Below are 5,803 nucleotides of genomic sequence, written 5' to 3' on the forward strand. Positions count from 1 at the left end.
GTGCAAACTCCACACAGTCAGTCGCCTGAGTCGGGAATTGAACCCGGGTCTCTGGCGCTGTGAGGCAGTAGTGCTAACCACTGTGCCACCGTGCCGCCCACAGTATGGCCTGCTGTGTTTTTCCAGCACCACTCTAATCGAGACATCTTCCTTCCTACCTACCCACTCCACCTCCCAACCAAACTAACATAATTACCCCCCCACCTGTATCTACTTATCACCTTCCCACCTATCTCCCCCCCAGCTCCACCCTCATCCCCTATTTATCACTCTTCTCCCTCCCCCTCCACATTCCCGATTCAGGGCTTATACCTGAAACGTTGACTCTCCTGCTCCTCGGATGCTGCCTGACCTGCTGTGCTTTTCCAGCACCACCTTTTTTGATTCGGACTCTCCTGCATCTGTAGTCCTCACTTTCTCCGAGTGAAGAGGATTGGGTCATAGAGTCATAGTCATAGAGACGTACGGCACAGAAACAGACCCTTCGGTCCAACCTGTCCAGGCCGACCAGATATCCCAACCCAATCTAGTCCCACCTGCCAGCACCGGTCCATATCCCTCCAAACCCTTCCTACTCATATATCCATCTAAATGCCTCTTAAATGTTGCAATTGTATCAGCCTCCACCACTTCCTCTGGCAGCTCATTCCTTACACGTACAACCCTCTGCGTGAAAAAGTTGCTCTTTAGGTGTCTTTTATATCTTTCCCCTCTCACCTTAAACCTATGCCCTCTAGTTCTGAACTCCCTGACCCCAGGTAAAAGACTTTGTCTATTTACCATATCCATGCCCCTCATGATTTTGTACACCTCTATAAGGTCACCCCTCAGCCTCCGACACTCCAGGGAAAACAGCCACAGCCTGTTCAGCCTCTCCCTGTAGCTCAAATCCTCCAACCCTGGCAACATCCTTGTAAATCTTTTCTGTACCCTTTCAAGTTTCACAACATCTTTCCGATAGGAAGGAGACCAGAATTGCATTAGCTTGAGTCACACAGTAGACTTCCATCTTTCACCTCCAGAATGCTTGTGAATATCGAATCAGTGTGTGTATATGTGGCTTAGTGCCCAAGACTATATGTGATAATGTTTCTCAAGACTTCAATCACTTAGTAGCAGTCGGCCATGATCCTGCTCATGTTCCAGCTATCTTCTGACTCACACACTAATGACGACAGGGAGCTGGTACACATGGTTCAAAGCATCTTGTGATGTTTTTGAAAAAGCTGTAGTAGTCCATCCAAAGCACTATTCCATTTCCTGCAGGTGTTGCTCATGTATATCTCGGAGTTAAATCCCCTCTCCCCTCCTTTGAATTTAACTCAAAGAGAATGGAGCACAAAAATAGGGAGATTTTGCTAAATCTATGCCCAACACTAGCTGGAATATCATGGACAGTGTTGGTCCCTGTATCTAAGCAAGGATATACAAGGAGGCAGTTCAGATAAGGTTCACTGGACTGCTCTTGGAAGGAAGGGAGTTTTGTGTGAGGAGAGGTGGAGTAGTTTGGGCTTGCAGTCATTGGAACATAAAAGAATGTGTGATGACTGAAATAACTCCATAGAAGCCAGTATCCCGTCACCAAGTCACCCTTTATTTACACTGGAATGGCTTCCACAGAGCCAGCTCTCACAGAGTAAACATTTCTGTTCATATCTGTCAGCCAGGACTCCCTGATTAGATCAGGTTAACAGCACCAATCAGGGAACTCATAGTCTATGAGGGCCACCTAGCTGACCTCCTTACAATTACTACATCCCTCCCTCTCTAGGACGTAGGCCTGTTCTTTTATTTATAGTGTCTCCTCAGGCGTTTTCATAGCAGGTCCAGTTCCTCTGACTCAGCTCTGGATACTGGCAGCATGTACCGGAGACCGTAGCCGACCTCTTGCACCCGGAGCATCTCGGAAGAAATGCATCTGCTTCTTCAGGCATCGAGGCTGTGGCACCCACTGTGTTCATCTCAAACTCCAAGGTTTCTTTGACACTAGATGGAGGGGGAGCACCCATAGGTTGTGACAGACTTTCAAGCTGTTCTGAGGAACTGGGTATGTTTTGCTCCTGCCCCATTTGCTGCTTTCATGTGATCCATGTGTTTGTTCAGGGCCGTCTCTCCTCCCTGAACAAGCACATCACGGGGTGGACCTTGCCTCTTCCCCATATAGGGCCATTTCCATGGTTTCAGCATCAAACGTCACCCCTGAAGTAAACTGTGTCTCTTGCGTGGAGAAATTGTGCTGCACAAAGAGACCTTGGAGTGCAGGTTCATAACTCATTGAAAGTGGAATCAAAGGTAGACAGGATAGTGAAGAAAACATTTCGTATACTTGCCTTTATTGGTCACTGCATTGAGAATAGGAGTTGGGAGGTCAATTTGTGGCTGTACAGGACATTGGTTAGGCCACTGTTGGAATATTGTATGCAATTCTGGTCTCCCTATAATAAAGCCCTTCATCAAGAATGTGGAGGGGAGGGGTTCAGAAAAAATTTACAATGATGTTGCCAGAGTTGGAGGGTTTGAGCTGTAGGGAGAGGCTGAACAGGCTGGAGCTATTTTTCCCTGGAGCATCAGAGGCTGAGGGAGGACTTTATAGAGATTTATAAATTCATGAGGGGCATGGATAGGGTAAATAGACAAGGTCATTTCCCTGGTGCCGGGGAGTCCAGAACTAGAGGGCATAGGTTTAGGGTGAGAGCGGAAAGATATAAAACAGACCTAAGGGGCAACTTTTTCAGGCGGAGGGTAGTGTGTGTATGGAATGAGCTGCTAGAGGATGTGGTGGAGGCTGGTACAATTACAGCATTTAAAAGGCACCTGGATGGGTACATGAATGGGAAGCGTTTAGAGGGATCTGGGCCAAATACTAACAAAGTGAGCTAGATTAATTTAGGATATCTAGTCAGCATGGACAAGTTGAACTGAAGGGTCTGTTTTCATACTGTATAACTCTATGACTCTCTGAGTCTTGTGTCTGGTATTGGCGTTCCTGATGCTGTTTCATGGGATTCACTTGGGACCTTAGACAATGATAGCTGCTTCTTCACTTCCATAAAGGCTACATCTTGGCTGTGAGTCCATTTCCAAGGCTGACCCTTTATCAATAGCAGGTCTAAGGGATGAAGACCAGGTTACATATGGACCTTCTGTAATAATTCACCAAGATGAGGAAAGACCTAAGCTCCACTACTGATGTGAGAACTGGGGCACCTTTGATTGCCCTCTTCCAGTGGGTGTAACCCAGCCTCCTTGACTGTGTAACTCAAGTACATCATTGGGGTGTCTGGAACAAGCATTGGTCCTTTCTCAGGCATATGGCGGACTGGGAGAACATCTAAGGAATATGTCCAAGGTCTCTAATTGGTCTTCCCTGTTATTAGCACGTCATCCTGATAAATGGCATCCTTGGGTAGACCTTGTAAAATGTCTCCATCGTCTGCTGAAAAATTGCACAGGCTGATGGTACCCCAATTGGTAGTCTCCTATTTTGGTACATGTTGAACCGATCAAGGTGAATCTTTCTCAACCAACTTCACCCCATCAGGCTTGGGCCCAAGCCATTTACTACAATCAGTGGGAACTGAACTAGCTACTTCTCACACAAGACCTGAACCAAAGTTGTACCTTTATTCTCGTATAGGTTCTCAGTCTAGATGAGGTCTTATGCAAATTTAAGGGTTGGAGTTTAGAGTGAGTTTTGTTAAAGACTCAGTCTGCATTTACTGACACAGCTGCTTTGGTATTAACCTCCATTTGAACCAGGTAACCATTAAATGAGATGCTTACTTTGATTTGGATGTTGCTAATCAATTTATCTGTTCCAAACCAGTTGTGGGTGGGCTTTCCAAGGTATGCACTCTCCTAGATAACAGCCTCTGAGTTCTCCTAATGAACTCAGGCCTAGTGGGACTGATTTGCTGTCTTGAGTTGGCATACCGGCAGCAACGACAATAGCTCGCTGGCCCGGAGCGTAAAGAAAATGTTAACTGTTTGGCCGAGGCTTGGCTTTGTTTTGGGATTTTGCTGTGGGCTGACCTAGAGTCCCTCTGTCCAGAATATGTCCTGAGTGAGGCCACACAATTGCCGTCACTCAGGTGGTGTTCCCTGAGCTCAGTCAGCCTGGTGAGAGTGTCCACTTCCACTGGAATACCTTGCAACTCATATGCTCCACTTAGTGCATTTTCCAATGATAAATGGTGCCTGTTTGGAGCCCAGGTGGGCTATAACAAATAGGAGTTTTTGTGTGGTTACATCATTAATCCCACATACCAAACAGTCTCAGAATTTCACTTCCGGTTAAACCAATATCACATGCTTCAAAAATCCCGACACAGATTCTGCAGGTTTTCGAGCAGCCGAGTAAAACCAATAGCGTCTCAGAATCAGAGGAGACTTGGGGTCGTAATATTCCTTGACTAAATCTGTCAACCCTTGAAAGGATTTGTGATCTCGTGCCTCAGAAGACGTCAGACTCCTCATTAAAAAATAAACTGTGGGTCCACACACTGTCAGCAGAATTACTCACTGCTTTTCATCTGCCGCAATGCTATTTGCCGAGAAAAAGAAATGCATTCTTTCCAAATACTGGATACAGTCCTCAACAGCCGGATCAAATGGGTCACACTTTCCAAACAATGGTATGATGTACGAAATGCTTACGCCAACTGTTGGGAGCGGATTTCTTCAGGAGTCTGCTTTGCTCTCGTCGACAACTGAACTACCTCCACAGAGGCCCACATCCCTTCACTAAGTCGGCCTTTATTTGTGCGTGTATAGTCATTGACACTAGTCCTGCTTCCTCAGAGCGAACAGAATGTCTGACACTCCTGTTCATATCTGTCAGCCAGGGCTCCCTCATTGGACCAGATTAATAGCCCCAATCAGGGAACTCACATTCTATGAGGTCCACCTGTCTGGCTTCGTTCCCATCACTACAGTGAGCTCACCAAAACAGTTCAGATTCTGAGAGATGAGTGTGCAGGGCAGATATAGAAAGGGTGTTTCCTCTTCTGGAACTTACCTGTCTCCTGACCTCATGGTTTGCTGACTTGCTGCCCCCTTGCCATCATGATCTCCCGGCATTGTCTCCCATCTCTCCATCTCATTGTTGCTTTGCCCCGGCCTCATCTTCACCACCTGCATCCCTCCCCCACCTCACTGATCCGTACCATCCTGTCCCTGTGCTTACCTGTAGGCCTAGATCTGGCCTTGTCTTTGTTCTTAGCTTCTGTCCTTTAATGTATAAACTGAGGCCTGGGGCAGAAGCCAATCAGAGGAGGTCATCTGGGCGGCCAAACTATTCTGCCATCGGATGGAACCTGATCAATTCAACTGCACTGTACAGTAAAGGCAAGGGTGTATTTTTTTAAAGAGCAATGGTATTGGATTTTTCTTACATTTAATGATATGTTTTACGTTACACTTTATTTCAGCAAGAATGCAGTTTTGCACGTGTGTGGTTAGTATTTGCTTCCAGACAACAAATATTCGCAGGGTCCTAAGTCTGGCTTTAACCTTGATTTCTATGGGAGGTCATGATTCACTTCCAGTCATTTCACTTTGAGTTGCAATTTTAAAGATTGCAGTCCAAATTTAAGTGAGGACAAACTGTAGAGGACCAAACTGAGAAAGGTCATTTGGATTGGCAATTATTTCTGAGACCTGGAGGTGGGGATCTGAAATCTCCAATGAACTGGGGCCTCTTTGATTTGCAGTTCAGGGGGAGCAGATTGTAGGGCCAACACCAGCAGCACTCGAAGTCTCTGGCCTGATTTACTCAACAAGAGGCACGAGAGAGGAGGTGGGC

The sequence above is a fragment of the Chiloscyllium plagiosum genome, chromosome 18, assembly GCF_004010195.1.
Source record: "Chiloscyllium plagiosum isolate BGI_BamShark_2017 chromosome 18, ASM401019v2, whole genome shotgun sequence".
Lineage (NCBI taxonomy): Eukaryota > Metazoa > Chordata > Chondrichthyes > Orectolobiformes > Hemiscylliidae > Chiloscyllium > Chiloscyllium plagiosum.